Raw genomic sequence first — 23,562 nt, 5'->3', positions numbered from 1 at the left:
TTTTGAAATACTGTCTATTCCATCCCTCAGTTTCCATTTCTATTTGTCACTCCAAGATCCAATTACTCACCAATAAGAAAATTGGTTTCATAGGCACTACTAGTCTCTTCCATCCTCTGCCTCAGCCTCTACTCCTGGCTGCTAGATGTCTCTTCCTAAATCTAGGTTCAAATTATATCACAACACTGGCTGAGAAATTTTGTCTTCCTACCAACTACAGAATAGGATTTAAGTTCCTCAGTCTAATAGTCAGAAATAAATGTTTCCTCACAAGTAATCCCCTCTGAAATCTGCAAAGGACTTTGTGCCTTCTAATGTACTTAACATTTACCCCTTCCAGTATAGATATAAATGTTGATCTTAACTCCCAAGCAGGCCAAAAACCTATTAGCTTCTATATTCCTGCCTTGCCTTTTTTTGAAACTCAATAGCATCTAACATAGTCTCCAGCATGTGGTAAGGATTCAAAGGTTTAATGAATTGATTTTTACAAATTACAATAAAGCAAGGATGCAGAAAATTGGAACCTTCATACACTTCTGGTAGAAATATAAAATGGTGTAGCTGCTGAAAACAATTGGCAGTTCTGGGGCACCTGGGTGGCTCAGTTAAGCATCTGACTTTGGCTCAGGTCATAATCTTACCACTCATGAATTCAAGTCCCGTGCTGGGCTCTGTGTTGACAGCTCAGAGCCTGGAGCGTGCTTTGGATTCTGTCTCTCCCTCTCTTTCTGCCCTTCCCCTGCTCGCTCTCTCTCTCCTTCAAAAATAAATAAACGTTAAAAAAGGAAAAGAAAAAAAACCAAACAAACAATTGGCAGTTCTTCAAAAAGTTAAACATGGAGTTACCATATGACCTAACATCTCTACTCCTAGATACATGTCCAAGAGAAATGAAAAGATACGTACACACAAAAACTTGTAAGTGATATTCACAGCAGCTTTGTTCACAATAGCCAAAGTAGAAACAACCCAAACGTCCACAAACAGATGAAGAAAAATATAATGTGGTATATCCATTTAATAGATTATTCAGCTATAATAAGGAACGAAGTACTAATACAACATGGATGAACCTTGAAAACTAAAAGAAACCAAATACATAAAAGGACACATACTATATGACTCCATTTATATGAAATATCCAATCCATAGAGACAGAAAACAGATTAAGTGGTTACCAGGGGCTGGAGGGAGTGTGACTGCTTAATGAATATGAGGTTTATGTTTGGAATAACGAAAAAGTTCTGCAACTGGATAGTGGTGACTGTTATAAAACACTGTGAATGTATTTAATGGCACCAAATTGTATATGCTTTAATATGGTTACAGTGGGGGCACCTGGCTGGCTCAGTCAGTAGAGCATGTGACTCTTAATCTCAGGATCATGAGTGCAAGCCCAACATTGGGCATGGAGCCTACTTAAATTAAAAAAAAAAAAAAAAAATGGTTGCAATGGTAAATCTTATGTTAAGTGCATTTTGCCACAATTTAAAAAGTATAATAAGGCCGCTAAGTCAAAAGAAATAGTCAATATTAAATATAAACAGGGGAGCCTGGGTGGTTTAGTCGGTTAAGCGTCTGACTTCGCTCAAGTCATGATCTCACGGTTCATGAGTCCGAGCCTCGCATTGGGCTCTGTACTGTCAGCACTGAGCCTGCTTCAGATTCTTTGTCTCCCTCACTCTCTGCCCCTCCCCCACTTTCATGAATGTGCTCTCTCCCAAAATAAACATTAAAAAAAATAGAGAAACAAAGCTATTTAAAAATAAATAAACAATGCTCTGCATTAAAAAAATTTTTTTTTTCAACGTTTATTCATTTTTGAGAGATGGAGAGAAACATAGCATGAGGGGGAGAAGGGCAGAGAGGAAGGGAGACACAGAATCCGAAGCAGGCTCTAGGCTCTGAACTGGAGCCCGACACGATGCTCAAACCCACTGAGATCATGACCTGAGACTGAGATCATGACCTGAGCTGAAGTTGGATGCTCAGGTGTCCCAATGCTCTCCATTTTTATTCAGGTTTTATCTAAGTGCTTTAGCTCTCTCCCTGTAACATGTATATCAGAAATATCTGTACCTGAATACTTGACCCAAACACGCACTCATAAACATTTGTTGAATATTTTACCTTTTCCAAACCTGTAACTTATCAGGCATTTCATATATGCCTGGCAATTTGCAAAGTACTTCACAACATGATCTAATTTTATCCCTTATAATTAAGCTTGTAATACAAGTAGAGGATGTCCCTGCCAAGGGACCTTCCCTCAATCTCTTCCTCTACCTTAGGCTCCCTTTACCACTCTGATCTCAGTCAGTCATTTTCTCCACAGTCCAGCAGTGTCGCCATCTACTCCTCTTGGGAACTTCTGCCTCTTTCTACACTGGTTTCACTGCAATTAACAAAAAAACACACCCACTTCTCCCCCAACTTTGAACAAAACCCTTTCCTAGAGTCTGTATTTCCCTCTAGGTATTTAAGTTCACTTCCCCTCATTCTTTTTTTAAGTTAGTTAATTAATTTATTTATTTTGAGAGAGACAGAGACTGTGCGAGTGGGGGAGCGGCACAGAGAATCCCACGCAGACCCTGCACTGCCAGGGCAGAGCCCTATGTGGGGCTTGAACCCATGAAACCGTGAGATCATGACTTGACTGAAACCAAGAGACCGATGCTTAACCGACTGAACCACCTAGGCATCCCTCCCTTCATTCCTTTTTTTTTTTTTAGTGCTTATTTTTGAGATAGAGAGAGAGACAGTGCGAACAAGGGAGGGGCAGAGAGAGGGAGACACAGAATCTGAAGGAGGCTCCAGGCTCTAAGCTGTCAGCACAGAGCCCAGTGTGAGACTCGAACTCATGAACCATGAGATCGTGACCTGAGCCGAAGCTGGATGCCCAACCGACTGAACCACCCAGGCACCTCCCCTCTTCATTCTTAATAAACTTATATAGACAGCAGTGTATCCCTTAGCCTTCATTTTATCACCCCCCCTTTATTCCTCAGTCCACAGCAAATTATTTTTCCCTCACAATTTCAAACACAACTCTGAACACAGATGTCCTTCTAATTCCAAAATCTGATGAGTAGCTCCCAGTTTATCTCTAAATGAAAGATGTGCTATTTCGCATGTTGCTTTGAAGAATAAACCAAATATTAAAAATGAGAAACACATTACACTGATTCTTAGTCAAAGGATGGATTAAACTAAATACAAAGCCAGATACATTATTTACTCCTATTCGGGAAGAATTATTAAAATAAAACACTGATCTATGTCACTCCTAACATTCACTTTATCCTTTTCCTCCTTCCTCCCACGGACATCAGGGAAGCCATCCATTCCAGAGGTTAACAACAAGAAAAAACTGAGGCAGGCTCTAAAATGTTAAGGGACTTATCCAAGGTAACACATCTAATAAGCAGCTAGGTCAGGCCTGGAATCAAGCCTTCTAACTTCACTGCCTTCTGCATTACACTGTGGATCTTCTTAAAAAATTAATTAATTAACTCATTTGAGAGAGAGAGAAAGAACATACAAGCAGGGGAGAGAGTTAGAGAATCTTAAGCAGGCTCCATGATCAGCACAGAGCCCAACATGGGGCTCAATCTAACAACCACGAGATCATGACCTGAGCTGAAATCAAGAGTTGGACACTTAACCTACAGAAACACCCAGGTGCACCTACACTGCAGCTCTTAGTCTCCAGTCATAAAATAATTCCTAAAATTAGGGGCGCCTGAGTGGCTCAGTTGGTTGGGTGTTCACCTTTGGCTCAGGTCGTGATCTCACGGTTCGTGGGTTCAAGCCCCGCGTGGGGCTCTGTGCTGACAGCTCAGAGCCTGGGGCCTGCTTCGGATTCTGTGTCTCCCTCTCTCTCTGGCCCTCCCCCGCTCACACTCTGTCTCTCTCTGCCTCTCAAAAATAAATAAAAATGTAAAAAGATAAATAAATAAAAAATTTAAAAAAATTCCTAAAATTAGAAAAATAAAACAAGCTCCTTAAAGTCTTATGGAGCAAATGTACTAAACAAGGATTTTAACTTAAATATAGCGGTTTTTGCCTTTCTTTTTGTACTCCTCTCATTATTTGTCTGTGTCAGTAGAGTCTGGCATCCTAGCAAAACTGAAAGACTTGAAAAATACGTTTTTGTGATAAGAAAAAAACCACATAATGAAATGTGGCTAGTAAGCACATGGTTCCTCATCTTAATAAAACTACAGGGGTACCTGGGTGGCTCAGTCAATTACGTGCCTGACTTTGGCTCAGGTCATGGCAGTTCACGAGTTCCAGCCCACCATTAGAGTCTCGGCTGATAGTGCCACTGAATCCTGATCCTGTCTCCCTCTCTTTCTGTCCCTCCCCGACTCGCACTCTATCAAAAATAAATAAACATTAAAAAAAAAAAAGATTATCAGGATTATGCCAAAAGACTGGCTAAAAGGGGTAGTAGACTTGGAAGAGTTTGAAGGGAACCTCCCTATTTTTTACTTCCATCTGCTCACTTCTTTAAAACTGTTCTGCCTAAGGTGGCACCTATAATCAAGGCATCATGTTGGTTTTTTTCCCATCTCCCTGGTTCGAAAGTGTTCTTCTCACCCATCTTACTGTGGTGTACTACCTTAAGTGTATTAAAAAGAAAAATAAAAAATCTTTTGATTAATGTCGGGAGTATTCTGATTGTTGAGTGTGATGACAGGAATTTCTGTTTAATGGCCTCATCTCTTGGGTCCCTATTATGAAAGAATGCCTTGGTTCTGAGAGCACAGAGAATGTGGGTAAGATATAGAACATTATTTCATGTAGGTAACAGACTCAGCAATACTCCTTGTAAAGCATGCTGGGAAAATGAATCTACTGTGAAACTCGGCAAGGACTCATACTGTGCCTAAAACTGTGTCTAAGCTACACTAAGAACATGTCCCAGTTTCACATTTCACATGATTCCAAGCTATTGAAAAGGTCCAAATTTACTTCCAAGAGATCAATGTTATATATTTGAATAAAAGGAACATAAAGTTTGAAAACATGTTTTTAAAAAAGAAATACAAACACATGTTAAGGTTTACATTACTTTTTTTTTTTTTTTTTAAGTGTTTATTTTTGAGAGAGAGAGATAGCGGGAGAGGGACAGAGTGTGAGAGGGAGAGGGGCATAGAGAGGAGACACAGAATCCGAAGCAGGCTCCAGGCTCTGAGCTGTCAGCACAGAGCATGATGCGGGGCTTAAACTTGTGAACCCTGAGATCATGACCTGAGATGTCGGACACCTAACTGACTGAGCCACCGAGGCACCCCAAATCTATATTCATTTTTAAGTGCAAATCTTTTGTTACTGTCATAAATGAAGCATACTCATTCCTACCATTTGGTTATTTGCTTAATTTAAAGTGACTGTGAATTATACTGTTTAAAAAAGTTCCTAGCAAAATAAATTATACTCTTAAAAACAGAACACCTACATCTACACATTAGGGAGGACAACTGTTTCTGAAATGCAATCTAGGATATAATGCCTTAAACTTATAAACAACAAAATACACTTCATTTAATTCCGATAATTTCTCTCTCTCAGATGCTGACATCCCATTTTAATTCTAAAGCATAATTATAAGCACATCTTCAACCATTAAATTTCTATTTCTAGTGCTTGCTTTGGCTTTAATATAATTTTTTAATACTCAATGGGAAAAATCCACAAATACTCAGTATCTACCTTTTAACCAATCTTGTGTTTAATTTTAGATTCATAAACAAAACTCCTTTATAGTCATTTGGTAAGTCTTCTTTAGTAAAGGTTTTTGGGTCTACCTTTTAGAAACTGAGAAATGTAATTGACTGGGTAACAAATCATTGAACACACAATCTGTGTTTACAATCTGTGTACAGGCATACTTTGGAGATATTGCAGATTCAGTTCCAGACCACGCAATAAAGCAAATACCGCCATAGAGCTGGTCAAACGAATTTTTTGGTTTCACAGTGCATATAAAAGTTGTTTACACTAGGGTTGCCTGGGTGGCTCAGTCAGTTAAGCATCTGACTCTTGATTTCGGCTCAGGTCATGATCTCACAGTTTGTGAGAGCTGCATGGGGCTCTGCACTGACAGCGTGGAGCCTGTGTGGGATCCTCTCCCCACCTCCCTCTTTCAAAAATAAATAAACTTTTTAATAAAAGTTGTCTACAATATACTGCAGTCTATGAAGTGTGCAGTAGTATTATGTCCAAAAAAATAATGTACATATAGCTTATTGAAAGTACTTTATGGCTAAAAATGCTAACCGCCATGATTTTTCAACCAGTCATAATCTTTTTGCTGGTGGAGGGTCCTGCCTTGGATGTAGGTACAGCTTCTGTATCAGCACTTGCTGCTTCACCTTGTACTTTGTTATGGAGATGACTACTTCTGCTAGCTTTGAACTTTTCTTCTGCAAGAATTAGGGTCGGGGGCACGTGGGTGGCTCAGTCGGTAGAGCATCCGACTTCGGCTCAGGTCATGACCTCGCAGTTCTTGAGTTCGAGCCTCACCGTCAGGCTCTGTGCTGACAGCTCGGAGCTTGGAGCCTGCTTCGGATCCTGTGTCTCCCTCTCTCTACCCCTTCCCCACTCATGCTGTCTCTGTCTCTCAAAGACGAATAAATGTTAAAAAAAGAATTAGGGTCTTATTCTGGATTAGGTTTTGGCATAAGAGAGTGTTATGGCTGGTTTGATCTTCTATTTAGACCACTCAAACTTTCTCCATGCCAGCAATAAGGCCATTCCACTTTCTTATTATCATTCAGGTGTTTGTTGCAGTAGCACTTTTAATCTCCTTAAAGAACTTTTCCTTTGCATTTACAACTTGGCTGTCTGACACAAGGGGTCTAGCTTTTGGCCTATCTTGGGTTTCGACATGCCTTCCTCGTTATGCTTAATCATTTCTAGCTATTGATTTAAATATTTATTTTATTTTATACTTTAGAGAGAGCAAGAGCATGCAAGCGGGGAAGAGGGGCAGAGAGAGAGAGAGAGAGAGAATCCCAAGCAGGCCCTGCACACTGTGATTCTTCTCTCTCTCTGCCGCCCCCCCCCCACTCGTGTGGATGTGCTCTCTCAAAATAAAGATTAAAGAAATAATAAAGTGAAACACCTGCTATTCTTACTTTCACTTGGACACTTATAGGCCATTGCAGGTTATTAATTGGCCTAATTTGAACATTGTTGTGTCTCGGAATAGGAACTCTGCCTGAGAAGGAAAGAAACAGGGGAGCAGTCAGAACACAGATATTTATTAAGGTAGCCTTCTTGTATGGGCATAGTTAGTGGTCCCCCAAAACAAGTACAATAGTAATAGCAAAGATCATTGATCACAGATCACCATAACAAATATAATAATGAAAAACTCTGAAATACGGCGAGGATTACCAAACTGACAAAGACAGGAAAACCCTGTTGGAAAAGTGGCACCAAAAAACTTGCTCAACACAAGGTTGTCACAAATCTTCAGTTGGGAAAAAACACAGTATCTGTGAAGCACAATAAAACAAGGTATGCCTATATTCCACAGAATTGAAAAAAAGATATAACCTAGTTCTCAGCTAAAAGATCACTAAAAATAACTTTTGATGACAGACTATGAAATGATTTTTGGTAAACAACTTAAAGAGTTCAAAGAAGTGAGTGGCAATATGATATAACAAACCATGTATGGCATTCTTCGATATCACATCTGTACAAAATATAGAAAGACTTATACAACTCAATACTCAAACAAAAAAATCCCATTAAAAAATTGGAAGAAGACATGAACAGACATTTCTCCAAAGACATCCAGATGGCTGACACATGAGGAAATGCAAATCAAAACTACAATGAGATATCACCTCACTCCTGTCAGAATACCTGAAATCAAAATACAAGACAGGGCACCTGGCTGGTTCAGTTGGTTGAGCATGCAACCCTTGACCTTGGGGTCATGAGTTTGAGCCTCACACTGGGCATAGAGATTACTTTAAAAATAAAAATAGGGGCACCTGGGTGGCTCAGTCAGTTAAGCATCTGACTCTTGGTTTCAGACTCAGGTCATGATCTCACAGTTTGGGAGTTCGAGCCCTGCATCATGCTGATAGTGTGGAGCCTGCTTGGGATACTCTCTTTCTTCCCCCTCCTGTGCTCGTGTTCTCTCTCTCTCTCTCTCTCTCTCTCAAAATAAATAAACTTTAATAAAAAATAAATAAAAATACAACATAAGAAACAAGTGTTGGCAAGGACGTGGAGAAAAAGGAACCCTTATGCACTGTAGGTGGGAATGCAAAGTGGTGCGGCCACTGTGGAAAACAGTACAGAGGTTCCTCACAAAGTTAAAAATAAACTACCTTATGATCCAGCAATCACACTACAGGGTATTTACCCAAAGAATGCAACACTAATTCAAAGGGTACATGCACCCCTATGTTTATAGCAGCATTATTCACAATTGCCAAGATATGGAAGCAACCAAATGTTCATCAACTGATGAATGGATACAGAAGATGTGGTATAAGGGTGACTGGCTGGCTCAGCTGGTGGAGCACATGACTTGATCTTGGGGTTGTGAGTTAGAGCTTCACACTGGGTGTAGAGATTGCTTAATAAAACCTTAGAAAAAGATGTGGTGTGCGGGGCGCCTGGGTGGCGCAGTCGGTTAAGCGTCCGACTTCAGCCAGGTCACGATCTCGCGGTCCGTGAGTTCGAGCCCCGCGTCAGGCTCTGGGCTGATGGCTCGGAGCCTGGAGCCTGCTTCCGATTCTGTGTCTCCCTCTCTCTCTGCCCCTCCCCCGTTCATGCTCTGTCTCTCTCTGTCCCAAAAATAAATTAAAAACGTTGAAAAAAAAATTAAAAAAAAAAAAAAAAAAGAAAAAGATGTGGTGTGTATATACATACACACACACACACACACACAGGAATATCATTCAGCCATAAAAAAGAATGAAATCTTGCCATTTGCAACAACATGGATAGAGCTAGAGAGTATAATGCTAGGCAAAATAAGTCAGAGAAAGACAAATACCATATCATTTCACACATGTGAAATTTAAGAAACAAAAACAAAAAAACAAGCAAAGGGAAGAAAACCAGAGAGAGAGAGAGACAAGCCAAGAAACAGATTCTTAATTACAGAAAACTGATGGTTACTAGAGGAGAGAAGGGTGGAGGGATGGATTTAAATAGGTGATGGGGTTTAAAGAGTATACTTGTGATGAGCACAGGATGTTGTATGGAAGTGCTTAATCACTATATTGTACACCTGAAACTAACACTGTATGTTAACTGGAATTAAAATTTAATTTAAAAAATTAAAGAAAAATCACATCCATAAAAGTTAATAAAAAAATGGGGGGGGGGAGTAACTTGTTATTGTTTTCTTTCTAGTAAGTAACTTTTTCCTATAGCACGATTACCTATGTAACTTATCTTTAACTGTCACCCAATGAATCAAGCACAAAGAACGCTGTCTGGCACATAAGTGCTCAATATATATTTACTGAATGAGTGCATAAATAAATGAAAGGATTGCTGACCAAAAGGCAGTACGGTTTCACCTTCACAAGGTAATCTCATACTGCTTTGCAATGAGGTGTTAGCAATTTACATCACCAGTAGGGGTTATTTTAAGAGTTCCATCTGTTCCCCATCCTCACCAAGCTACATATTGCCAAACTGGCAGTTATTCTTTGTTCTGCTGGTGAGTATAAAATGATCACTTACTCTGGTCTTCATTTGCATCTTTTAATCTATTTATCATATCTTTGTTTCCTTTTTTTGTAAAATACCAATTTTTATCTTTTAAACATTCCTCCTTTGGTGGCTGATCTTTCTCTTACTTATCTGAAGTAAGAAAATTACAACAGATCCCAATCTTCTAAGTGTTGCAAATATCTTTTCCAACTTCATGGGTTATCTTTTGAGGAACACAAGTTCTAAATTTAAATGTAGTCATTTACCTATGTTGTCTTCTTAAAGCCAGCTCTATTATAAATTATTTCTATATATGTATGGGTCTGTTTCCAGGTTTCTGTTCCACTGATCTACTTATCTATTCCCATGCTATTACCTCATGTCTTAACTATTATGGCTTTATAATAAGATCTTAATATATAGTAGGCCAAGGCCTCCCCCCCCCCCATACATATACCGTACTGAAGGCCCTCGCTATCCTTTCATGTATATTTTAAAACAAGCATGGGGGGCACCTGGGTGGCTCAGTTGGTTGAGCGTCCGACTTCGGCGCAGGTCATGATCTCACGCTCCGTGAGTTCGAGCCCCACGTCGGGCTCCGTGCTGACCGCCCAGAGCCTGGAGTCCGCTTCCGATTCTGTGTCTCCCCCTCTCTCTGCCCCTCCCCTGCTCATGCTCTGTCTCTCTCTCTCAAAAATAAATAAAAACATTTAAAAAAATAAATAAATAAAACAAGCATGGGATGGGAGGTTGTTATGACACTGCTTAGAACAGTAATGAGTCAATCTAGATCAATATGGGAAAAATATCTTTATGATAAATCTTCCAAATCATGAATATAGTCAATCTCTTACTTAGGTATTCTTTACATCTTCAATTGAACTTCTAAAATTTAAAAAAAACAAAAAAAACCTCTTACAACTCAACAACGAAAAGACAAATAACACAATTAAAAAGTGGACAAAGGATTTGAATAGACATTTCTCCAAAGAAGATATACAAATGACCACTAAGCATAAGAAAATGCTTAACATCATTAGCCATGAGGGAAATGTAAATTAAAACCACAATGAGATACTATTTCACACCCACTAGAATGGTTGTAATAAAAAAGACAGACATAATAACAAGTGTTGCTGAGGATGTGAAAAACCAAAACCAACAGAAACTGCCAGTGGGAATGTATAATGGTGCAAACACTGTGGAACACAGCTTCTCAAAAAGTTAAACAGAATTACCATATAACCTAGCAATTACACTCCTAAAAAGATCTAAGAAAGATGTAAACATATGTTCACACAAAAACTTGTACCTCAATGTTCACAGCAGCATTGTTCATAATAAACAGCCACTGAGAGGTGACAATTCAAATGCCCATCAATAGATGACTGAATAAATAAAATATAGTCTCAACAGAACACAACCATAAAAACAAATTAAACACTGATACACAGTACAACATGGATGAACCTTAAAAACATTATGCTAAATGAGGAAAGTCATACATAAAAGACCATACACTGTATAATTCTATTTATATGAAAACTCCAGAATAGGCAAATCCATAGAGACAGGGGTTAGTGATTAGTGGTTGTCAGTTGATTAGTGGTTGCCTTAGGGCAAGGTGATTGCTGACAGTTATGAGGTTTCTTTTTGGGGTGATGAAAATGTTCTAAAATTAGACAGTGGCAGTGGTTATACAATTTTGTGAACATACTAAAAAAAAAATCATTGAATTGTACATTTAAAATGTGTGAATTTTAGGGACACCTGGGTGGCTCAAGTCAGTTGAATGTCCAACTGTGGCTCAGGTAGTGGTCTCGTGGTTTGTGAGTCTGAGCCCCTGATCAGGCTCGTTGCTGTTGGCATGGAGACCTGCTTTGGATCCTCTGTCACGGTCTCTCTGCCCCTCCCCAATGCATATGCACTCTATTTCTCTTTCTCAAAAAATAAACATTTAAAAATAAATAAAATGTAAAAATAAAATGTGTGAATTTCAGATTATGTAAATTAGTATCTCAATAAAGTAGCCTTAAAAAAAAAAAATAGGACAACAGTGGGGTTAAGTATCCAACTCTTGGTTTTGGCTCAGGTCAAGCAAGAATTTGTGGTTTTTGAGTTCAAGCCCCACATCGGGCTCTCTGCTGACAGTGCGCAGCCTGCTTGAAATTCTCTCTCTCCCTCTCTGTCTGCCCCTCCCCTGCTCGCTCTCTCTCTCAAAATAAATAAACTTAAAAAAAATTAGGGTGACTGATGAGGGACTGGGAACTTTTAGTGCACTATGCGAAGTATTTTCTCACTGCAAGAAAAGAAGACTCATCATTAATATACGGATCAGACAACTATCACCTTAATCCAAAAATCAATCTTAGCATTATAAGTCAATAAGGTATTATGTGTTTTATAATATGTATTTTTTTATTAAAAATTTTTTTATTTACTTTGAGAGAGTGCACAAGTACGGTAGGGGCAGAGAGGGGGGAGAGAGAATCCCAAACAGGCTCTGCACTGTTAGCACAGAGCACAATGTAGGGCTCAAACTCATGAACCATGAGATCATGACCTGAGCCAAAACCAAGAGTTGGACACTTAACCAACTGAGCCACTCGTGTTTTATAATACTGTGCAGAACGAGATATAGCTATGATGTATTCTAGCCCAAAATATTTTGATGTTAATCTGTCAAGTTTCTACATGTCCACTTTAGAGAAAAATACAGGAATTAAAGAACAAACTAAATGACAACACAGAATGCAACTGTATAAAACCATTCTCAGGATAGTCTCAAACTCAAGTGTCACTGAAAAATAAGGTATGCTAGATTAAAGAGACATAAAGAAATTAAAGTGTTACATGCAGGGGCACCTGAGTGGCTCAGGTGGTTTAGCGTTTGACTTTGACTTAGGTCATGATCTCACGGTTGGTTTATGAGTTTGAGCTATCACTCGGAGCCCACTTCAGATCCTGTCTCCTCCCTCTCTCTTCCCCTCCTCCACACACATGCGCTCTCTCAAAAATAAACATTAAAAATAAAATAAATAAAAACATTATAAAGTATTACATGCAACAAGGTCTTGGATCAGATACTAGTACTGAATAAGCTAGCTATATGATTATACTTTAGATCAACTGGGGGAATCTAAATAGCACCTGGATATGAGAGGAAAAGAACATTTATTCACATGAAGAGTGGGTATTACCAACTAAAAAAGCAAGGTGTAAGTTAGTCTCAATTTCATAAAATAAAAATAAAAACCTACATATATGTGCTTAGAGAAAGATCTGGAAAAAGTGTACCAAAAGTCACATTAGTGATTTCTAGATGATGAGAATGCTTTTATTTTTTCATATGTTTATTTTTTAATATTCTATCCAGCATATGTACTGCTTTTATAATAATAAAAGAATCTTTAAAAGAAAAATCATATGGGGGAGCTTTAATAAACTCACAGTGCACAGGCCTTACTCCAGATAAATTTTAAAAAGATTGAGAACTACTGCTTTTAAAAACTGGGAGTGAATATGGGGTGCCTGGGTGGCTCAGCTGGTTAAGTGTTGTTGGACTTCAGCTCAGGTCATGATTTTGCAGTGAGTTCAAGCTCCATGTCTGGCTCTGTGCTGACAGCTCAGAGCCTGAAGCCTACTTCAGATTCTGTGTCTCCTTCTCTCTCTCTGCCCTTCCCCAGTTCACACTCTGTCTCTCTCTCTCAAAAAAAAAAAAAAAAAAAAAAAAAGTTAAAAATAAAAAAAACAAACAAACCTGGAAGTGGATAAAAAGGGAAAATTCTTGTCTAAGATTGTCTTTAACAAAGACATTCATGTAAGTTTTTCACTCAGGAGTTAGGAGACTACCCTAAATAAAGGCAGTTACAAACAAAATCTACAAGGAGCAAATTATATTAGCCAATTTTATAAATCAGCGTCTTTGGTTGAAAAAAAGAAACTATATTTAGGTAGATTAAATAGAAAAGGAGTTTATCAGAAATATATTGGGAGTTCAGAGAATGAATGAGAGCCTCCTTGACTTTGCAAACATGCAGAAACCAAGGTAAAACTAAGCAGTCAAAATTACCAACCAAGGTCACACCACAGAAGAGTCCCAGGAAACTCCCCCACTGGCACTGCCACAGCTACTGCCACCCGCCAATGGAATGGATTCTAAACTGTCCTTGCTTCTCTGCATCTCTCACACCAGATGCAAGTCCTCAGTCAAGTGTATGTGATTGGCACGACTTGGGTGACAACTGCCAGGTGTTCAGGACAGAAAGTGTATGTGTAGGTATGTATATGTGTGTATGCATCAAGTTATATACACACAGCCTCTCCAGCTTCCTCTCCCACTAAGATTCACAAAAAGGCTATATACAAAGGGGGTTAAAACGGTAAACAGTCAAAAGAAACAACAAAGGATCACTTTAAATCCCAATTAGAATGTCTAACACAGGAATCTTGCCAGTTTTCCCATCAGTAATAAACTTTAATCACTGTGCCACCTTCCGCTTCACTGTTCCAAAAAACATTTCCTGAAAGTAATTTCACAAAATATAAAATTTTTGAAGAGTAAAATTTATTAACTTTTTTCAAGTAATCTCCTTTCCAATACTGCCATCATTCAATGGTCACCAACACTTGCTGCAACCATAACTAAACACTCTTAACTCACAAAAGTTCCAAATAATAGTATATTATAGAAATATATTTACTACCTAATGTAATCCAGACACATTAAAATTTGCCAGCTATGAGATTCAGATAATTAAGAGCATTAGATTTATGCAAGTACCTGAAACCATAAGGTTTTATAAACAGCAAAAATGTTTTCATAGCACTTGCTTCAGAAGTCACTGTATCAACTACGCTACAAACAAACAAGCCATTCAACAGTGATAAACTTTTATCAAATTTTTGCAGCTACACTGACCCTGAAAGGCTCCAATTCCCTAATAGGGAAAAGACTACTTGTCACATCTAAAAAACGATGTATAGGGGCGCCTGGGTGGCTCAGTCGGTTGAGCGTCTGACTTTGGCTCAGGTCACGATCTCACTGTCCGTGAGTTGGAGCCCTGCATCGGGCTCTGTGCTGACAGCTCAGAGCCTGGAGCCTGTTTCGGATTCTGTGTCTCCCTCTCTCTCTGACCCTCCCCCGTTCATGCTCTGCCTCTCTCTGTCTCAAAAATAAATAAACGTTAAAAATAAATAAATAAATAAATAAATAAAAAATAAAAACGATGTATAATTTTTATAACTGATGGGTGTAAGTAACAGTAGTGAATAACTATCACAAGACACACATTTTTACTTCAAGTTCATCTTACCTATAACCATTTCTTTTTTTGAGAGAGAGAGAAAAGGGGGCAGAGAAGATAAGAGAGAATCCCAAGCAGGCTTCGCGCTGTCACCACAGAACCCAACATGGGGTCCGAACACACGAACTGTGAATCATGATCTGAGCCAAAATCAAGAGCTGAATGCTTAACAAACTGAGCCACCCAGGCACCCCAACTTACAAGCATTTCTAAAATCTCTTCTGAAGAATAAACTTGGCTTCCGATCCAAACGTTACTTTTAAGGTAGAAGAGCAGACTGTATCTAGCCGGTTCTGCCACGTACTTAGCTGGGTAACTTTGGGCAAGTCACTTCATCTCATTTTGCTTCAAATCTTTATCTGTAATTTGGAGACTGTTGGAACGTTGAAAGATTAAATGGTGAATACAGGTAGTGTTAAGAATATGCCTGGGGGCACCTGGGTGGCTCAGTCAGTTTAGCATCCCGTTTGGCATCTGACTTCAGCTGAGGTCCTGATCTCAGGGGTTTGAACCCCACATCAGGTTTTCAGCTAGCAGCGTGGAGCCTGATTCGGATTTTGTCCCCCCCCGCCCCCTTCCTCCCCTGCTCACACACTTTCTCTCTTTCAAAGATAAATAAACAAACATTTTAAAAAATTAAAAAAAAAAAAAAAAAAAAGAATATGCCTGGATGTTTTCCCTAGGGGTGTGGGGAAAGAAGTGCCTGCCCTATAGTGAGCATTCAATAGGTGCTAAGAATAAAATGCTTAAGGGAGTTGGGAGTGGGGCATAAGCAAGAGGAGAAAAATTTTCAAACCAAATACACTGAGAAAACTACTCACTAGTAACCAAAACTAGAAAACAAAACCACTGCAAACCCAGCACACTCAGCTCAATTTTACAACACCATAAATACATACTATGAAGAAAAAAAGGACAGGAAAAAAAAACTGCTTGGAAAATTAGTATTAAGTTGGCAAACGAAACACTCCATTTTACATGCATATCAAAGGAGGACAAATAACTCATTTAATTACTCTATGCTGCTCAATAGACAAATTTTAAGAAAATGATATGAAAACCACTGAACAAACCAGAAAAAAATAATCCCCAAATGCACAGAATCACCTATGAAGTTAGTCTTCTCTTTATTCCCAATGTATCAAATCTCAATCTAAGCTTCAATACCCAACTACCAATTCATAAGAAATTACAAAAATCTCGAATGTGGCAAACTGTGCCAAATAATCTGACTTCAACAAAGTGCAAGGGGGGGGGGGACACAGAAGAAACATAAAAATTAAGAAGCTTGAAAGAATGTCAATTATAGTATGTGGGAACTAGATTCTCATTCAGATAAACTAGAAAAGTTAACAGAAAAATAATACCTAATAAAGAAAAAAAGAAGAACCTCCGCATGCAACATTCTGTTCAGATTTCACTAAATTTCATTTGATTGGTAAAAGGACATTCATTAAAGACAATTTCATACAGTTTATATAACAATTATGAAATATTGTTATATATATACATATATAAATACATACATATATATTTTTTTGTTTTTTAACATTTATTTATTCTGAAAGAGAGAGAGACAGAACGCTCAATCGCAAGTAGGGTAGGGGCAGAGAAAGAGGAGAAAGAATCCCAAACAGGCCCCACACTATCAGCGCAGAGCCCGGTGTGGAGTGTGAACTCACAAACTGAGATCTTGACCTGAGTCGAAGTCAGATTCTTAACTGACTGAGCCACCCAAGCGCCCCATGAAGTGCATTGTTTTTAAGAACTCTACAAATATTATTTACCACAATAATTCTACGAGAAATTACTATTATCCCCATTTAACAGAGGAAGGAAAAGGCACAGAAGAAATTTCACTTTAAACTCTCCAAGGTCACAAAGCTGTAAGTGGCAATGCTGAGATTCAAACCTGGCTGTATAACTGGTGGCCTTAATTACCACACCATGTCATCTTTGCATCAGATGTGGTGGAAACTGAGCTTCAGAATCAGAGAAAGGCGCCTGAATCCAGATCTCTCATTATGTTATGTAAATTACGTAATTTCTTGGACCCTCTATACACTCACTTGTAGAAGGGATAAGATTATCTATTTAATTAAAAAGTATTTTGGGGCGCCTGGGTGGCTCAGTTGGTTAAGCGGCCGACTTCAGCTCAGGTCATGATCTCACAGTACGTGAGTTCAAGCCCAGCGTCGGGCTCTGTGCTGACAGCTCAGAGCCTGGAGCCTGTTTCAGATTCTGTGTCTCCCTCTCTCTGACCCTCCCCCGTTCATGCTCTGTCCCTCTCTGTCTCGAAAATAAATGCTTAAAAAAAAAAAAAGTATTTTGAGGAATTATATACGTTGGGTTATATACTAGACTCTATTATAACCCATAGCTTATGAAGCCCAAAATAAACTACCCTTCCCACCATATCTCGTAAGACTAATTAAAAAGTAGAGCTAATAATTCATAAACACATAGCAGGAACACTGGAATAGCTCTACCTTTTAATTAGCCAAAGAGCCCTCAAAACAACTTTTCAACATACTTCAAAGATAGCAATCATTCAGAAAAGAATTTTTTATATAACAAAATTTAAACTTACAATCAGCAGAAATAAGAGTTTGAAATCTAAAGTATAGCCAAATTTAAATGAATTTGATTTTTCTGAAAACAAAATGTATTCCGCACAAATAGACCTAATGCTCAGAAAAGTGTACCAAAACTTTTTTCATGCCGGTGATTCTAGCCTGACATCTGGTTAACATAAGGCAAAGCAGTTTTATCATAGAAAAGGAAGGTAAACATAGTAAGTATGTTAAAAGTCAACTCCTTTAAGAAAGACTGCTTTCTATGTTGTTATCCTATGAACATTTTCCACTTATGTGTTAAACTACTAAGTTCTTTGGTGGCAAGACATTTTATGGTCATTTAGGAATTTCTAAACACCTTAGAACACCCAAACTGGCACCACAGTATAGCCTCTATCATTTCTTGAAATGAAAAAAAAAAAAAATAATAATAAAGGCTGATTGTTTGCTTTAGTAAAGGAAAATAACTATTTGATTCCTTTAAATACTTGCCCGGGATATTTGCAATCATCTATAAAAATTCGAGTCACATAACATTAGCAATATTTTACCTTATTAAAGTTACCTGTGGACAAAAGTTCAGCCATTCTTAACTATTTTTTTAATAATTTTTTAAAAAGTTTATTTACCTTTGACAGAGAGAGAGAGAGAGAGAGAGACAGAGCATGAGCGGGGGAGGGGCAGAGAGAGAGAGAGACACAGAATCTGAAGCAGGCTCCAGGCTCTGAGCTGTCAGCACAGAGCCTGACATGAGGCTTGAACTCACAGACTGCAAGATCATGACCTGAGCCGAAGTCGGACGCTCAACCGACTGAGCCACCCAGACGCCCCAACTATTTTTTTTTTTTACTTAACTAGTTTGTTGTAGCCAGTTTTGTTTTGGGCACACTACAATTGGAAATAAAAATCAGAGTCTGATTTAGAAATGACTTGGACAGCTAGATCTCAACACACCAAATATTAAATTCCAAACAACGGCAACTACAGTCACATATGAGGTAACATGTTATCTATGCTGCACCTCGATTTTTTCACCCATCTATTTGGGAAACCATAAATAACCCACTACAAAATTTACCTTTTCCATGAAGTTTTTTTTTAGTTGAGATCCTTTAAAATTTTTGTGCCTGTCACCTTTCTAATAGTCTCATTTTCACCAGTAAAGACAGCATTCATAATGGTGAAGCACAATGACTTAGAAACAGATTGCCTAGTTATCACTGTTACTAAGTACATACAATTTAACCATAAAACAAAGATATGCAATCTGCTAAAGTATGACTCAGAATTGTGTACTGTATCTATAACAGAATTTAAAAATGAATTATAAGCAGGGGGCGCCTGGGTGGCTCAGTCAGTTGAGGGTCCGACTCTTGATTTCACCTCAGATTATGATCTCCCAGTTAGTGGGATCAGCAGAGTCTGGCTCTGCAATGGCAGCTGGGAGCCTGGTTGGGATTCCCTCTCTCCTCTCTTTCTGCCCCTCCTCCAGCAAGTGCATCCTCTCTTTCTCAAAAAAAAAAAAAAAAAAAAAAAAAAAAAATTAATTAATTAAACATTTTAAAAATAAGTAGATAGGAATTATAAGCAGAAATGTGTCCCAGATTTTTTTATTCCAAACTTATTAAAATGGTTGCATGTGCCCCCCTCAGCCAAGCTTTTAAACAGCCACTGATGAGAAAACCCGTGGATTGCATTTATTAAAAATAAAAAGGCTTAGGGGCACCTGGGTGCCTCCATCGGTTAAACGCTGACTTCAGCTCAGGTCATGATCTCACAGTTCGTGAGTTCAAGCCCCACGTTGGGCTCTGTGCTGACAGCTCAGAGCCTGGAGCCTGCTTCGGATTCTGTGTCTCCCTCTCTGCTCCTTCCCCACTCGTGCTGTCTCTGTCTCTCAAAAATATATAAACATTAAAAAATAAAAAGGCTTCCTAACATCCCCCCTTATTTCAAGATCTCTGATAAGATACTATATACAGAATCAATTGAAAGAATATTTATATCAACATGTACAAACCATTTTGAGCATCTAAGTTTATGGGTTCAGTAGGCAAATGGCCATACACAAAGCAGTTGACTTGTAATTTCTATAGAGCACTGCAAATGTTTTCCTTGTAAAATCACCAAAATAATTTAAAAACAAAAAAAGATCCTAGGAGCACTGACAAAACTAAACTTTTGTGTTAAAAGAATGCAGTATGTTAAATTGAAACTGACTCCTTAAGGAAGATGACAGCTTATTTTACTATTAATTCCCAAGTTCTCATTCACGATTACCATTTTTATTATTTTATCTTTTAAGCAGATTGCAACCTGAAACTCAAGCACCTTCCCAAACACTGAAGTTATCTGTTTTTGATTTCCAGTCTATGCCTTTTTGTTTTCAGTTAAACTTCTGGATCTGATGGCTTAAAAGGGGGGGTGGGGAGAGGGGCAAACAAAAAGGCAGCCTTTTGTTTGAAAGGGCACACACAACAATCAGCCACTCCACATCTAAAGTTCGTTTTCACTGGTTGTCTCACAGAGTTGCAATCAAGGTCCCAAACTTAAGAGCACTCTGATTCCCTTTCAAGTATTACACAGAAAAGACCGGAAAACTTCAGAAGTCCGTCAAATTACAAATCTGAGTCTTCTGAAGACTACCAATCACTTTAGTTTTGGACTGGATTTACTCAGGAATGTGTGACTTCTGTTACTAAAACATGACCCACACCATTAGCTGGTTTTTTTTCCTGGTAAGCAATAAATATCAAAGTTAAGAATAAGTATTTCAACAAATATGACAAACCAACCTCAGAGCACAAAGTTGGCTGATAAAATTACCATCATAGCACAATTTCAAAACTATAAGCAACCACACACACACACACACACACACACACACACACCCGCACCCACTCTTACGTAAACTTTTGGAGTAAGCAAACTTCTTTAGCCTCACCTTTCTTTTCACCTAGCAAGGACTCTTCAAGACACCAATTGCAAGAAGACCAATATCAAAAGATTCAGCTGCTGCCCTCGTAGAAGAAACAACCAAAAATTAAGACAAGGTAATGTGTTTAAGTTACTGAAGCTTAGGGCACTTCCCAAGCTACAGCCATTTTAGATTCAGCCTTTCTTTTGAATTTCATGGGGGTGGAGAGGTAGATTTAAAACAGTAAAAAAAATCCTCGTTAAAACTCTTCAACATCGACCAGCTTTTTTTCGGAGCAGGAGGCGATCCGTAGGTGTTGGATATCGACTTAAATCTAAATCAAAGAAAATACCTCGCTACCACGGAGAACCGAAACGCTGGTGCTTAAAGCTCTTCTTTTCCCCTCAGAGGTCCCACATTTGACTTACACTATTTTTTCCTCCTTAGGTTTTCCTTCACTGGAAAACAAAAGCCCTTGGTTCTAATTTAAGAAGGGGAGAGAAAAAAAACCCGTAAACCAAGCCACTCAACCACCAACAAGCCGGAACGCCTGGAGAGGAGCCAGAGAGCCGCAGGTGAGCGTTCCGACCCGAAGACCAAAGTTGAAGTAGAAGCGCTCGGGCAAAGCCGCTGCAACACTCGACTGCAAAGCTCCTCGCGCGGGGGGAAGTGCCCCGTCCGAACCACAGGACCGCGGGCCCTTCGGCTCCTCTCCCCCTCCCGGGGCCGACCTATACCAACCACCTGTGAGAGAGCCTCCTTCAACTAGTTTCAACAGCCGGTTGGTCAGGCACCGGGCGGAGCCCCGAGCCGGGACGACTCAAGATCCCCTACCGCCCGTTTCCCGGAACCCCTACTCACCCGGCAGTAGCGGGGCTACAGATAGGGAGCATACGCGGCGTCTGAGGGCGCGTCCCCAGCTTCCTGATCCCGCAAAGGTGGAGAGCCCACAACCATAACAAAGCTCTTCCCAAAATGGCTGCCCGGCCCACACGGCCCAGGAGGGGCAAGAGGGGGAGGAGCGACGGCCAGCCGGGCCCTCCCCCCTCCGACCACGCCTCACACACGCCCACCCGCTCGCACCTCCCACAGGAGCGCAAGCGCAGGAGCCCTGTTCGGGTGACCCTGCCGGCGCCCCACGCAGCCAACGTTCCGCCGCGTGAACGGCAGTTATTCCGTGCGTGGTCCCCAACCCCCCCTTACGGCCGCTGGAGACAGTACCCCCACCCGTCTGCCGACTTGAATTCTCTGCCCTTCCTCGCGCCGCTTGAGAGGGAGAGACCAGCCGAGTTTGGTATCCCTCCTCTTACCCCCGGCCGAACACCAGGGCCTGGATGCGTGTGAATGAGTGGGTGGGTGTGTATGTGTGTACTGTTTTTCCCCGCCCCTTCGTCCTCCCGTACCCCACTTCTGAGCATGCTCGCGTCCCCAAGCTACCCGTACAAGTACTAGCAAACCGGCTTCGTAGGATCCCGTGTTTTCCGACCCTTCCCACCTTCCACTCTTTCCAGTGCGCGCGTCGTTAAGACTTCAGCCCCCAGCGGGCCACACCGCCGGGCTCTTGAGGCCTGCGCGGCTGGTCCCGACGCGCTATACCCGCTGGGAGTGGTAGTTCCGCCCGATGGCTGGCGTCACGGCCTTGGCCCAGCGCAGGGCGTATTTCTGTCCGGAGCCTGCTCCTATGCCTGGGTGGAGAAGTTGTTTCTCCGACCCAACGCCTCATTGGATATCGCACTACTGGAAGGGGCGGCGCTGCCATGACAGAAGGAAATAAAAGTGAAAGCCTATCGCGATTAGAAGCGGTTATTATTACGAAGAATTCGCAATGGGTCCACCCTGCACAGGACGCTAAGCCATATGGTGGCCAGCAGCCGGGAAGCTAGATTACCTAGAGTCCTGAGGCATTGGAGGAAGCGGCCAGCGTGGGCCCTTCCAGCTCTATTGTTTTCAGATGAACGCTCAAATTGCTCGGCGCTGTCTCCTTTGATAGACTGAAATGGAGGCCCAGAGAAGACACGAGACTGTCCAAGGTCACAGAGCTGATAAATAAAAATTAAAACAGAGGGTGACAAAGAATGATCTAACTTTTCAGATCAACCCAAACCAATGCTCTTATCGCCATACCTTTCATGGAAGCAAAAGTCCTGCCCCTTGTACTCTTTTTAAAAATAATTTTAAAAAATCTTTATTATTATTGAGAGACACACAGAGTGTGAGCAGGGGAGGGGCAGAGAGAAAGGGAGACAGAATCCGAAGCAAGTTCCAGGCTCCAAGCAAGCTGTCAGCACAGAGCCCGACGTGGGGCTCAAACTCACAAACCGGGAGATGGTGACCTGAGCCGAAATCCCACACTTAACCAACTGAGCCACCCAGGCGCCCCCATACTCTTTATTTCTTAATACGTTTCCATGTCCAAGCAACGAGAATGGAAGCTAAAAACAGTTTTGTTTTTCTTAGTAGTTCAGGACCCTAATACATTGTAAGATGTGGCCCATCGATCCTAGAAACCCTGTTATGAGTTCCAGAGATGGCAAACAATTTGGCCAAGTCACACAACCTAGACTCCAAATCTCTCCTACCACTATCACTTGTCATTGTTTCAGTAGTTACACTCTACCTTCCCGAACTCGGAGGGGCAGATTCTGCTGGCTGGGAAACCTAAAAGAAAGACCATTCAGGCATCCTACAGACTTCAAAAGCCAGCTTCCAGAGTTAAGATTTAAAATAATAACCCAAGATGGAAAGCCTGTCATGGGAACCAGTTCAGCGCTGGTCAAGTTTCCACCCGGACTGTTCCCCAACCCGCCCCTTCTCAGGAAGTGGGGAGGGACTGTTACCACCCACGTGCCGGAAGTTGCCTTTTCCTGAATACCTGGCTATTCTCGTGGCTCAGCTTTATTTACATCTCCCGATTCCAAGGTGGCAAGTAAGTAGCAGGGCGGCTGCCACAGGGTGCAGATTGGGAATGGGGTCACCAAGGGTTGAGAGTAAATCAAAGCCGCGAGCACTGTGGGGCAGTTTCCCGAGGATCCTTTCGTCCAGACACTTCTCTCAAATGTTCACT

General features: G+C 40.5%; 2 protein-coding genes across 4 annotated transcripts in view; one reads left to right on the top strand and one right to left on the bottom strand.

Annotated features, from left to right (window-relative positions):
- GPBP1L1 (GC-rich promoter binding protein 1 like 1) overlaps window positions 1-21,582 on the bottom strand; it is a 67,312-nt gene extending 45,730 nt beyond the window's left edge. Inside the window, exons 1-2 of one of the 2 annotated variants that reach the window (XM_049618644.1) lie at window positions 21,360-21,582; window positions 20,526-20,596 (exon numbers count right to left, since the gene is read on the bottom strand). The gene's annotated coding sequence lies outside the window, so the exon portion shown is untranslated. The remainder of the gene's footprint in view (window positions 1-20,525; window positions 20,597-21,359) is intronic. The other variant, XM_049618643.1, reaches the window with a different exon arrangement.
- A 104-nt stretch (window positions 21,583-21,686) lies between these two features.
- The window catches only part of TMEM69 (transmembrane protein 69), a 145,172-nt gene continuing 143,296 nt past the window's right edge, over window positions 21,687-23,562 (top strand). For both annotated transcript variants that reach the window (XM_049618677.1, XM_049618676.1), the window contains exon 1: window positions 21,687-23,424. The gene's annotated coding sequence lies outside the window, so the exon portion shown is untranslated. The remainder of the gene's footprint in view (window positions 23,425-23,562) is intronic.

Source organism: Panthera uncia (assembly GCF_023721935.1).
Source record: "Panthera uncia isolate 11264 chromosome C1 unlocalized genomic scaffold, Puncia_PCG_1.0 HiC_scaffold_4, whole genome shotgun sequence".
In the NCBI taxonomy this organism is placed as follows: Eukaryota; Metazoa; Chordata; class Mammalia; order Carnivora; family Felidae; genus Panthera; species Panthera uncia.
This window is presented reverse-complemented; position numbering and strand designations above follow the sequence as displayed.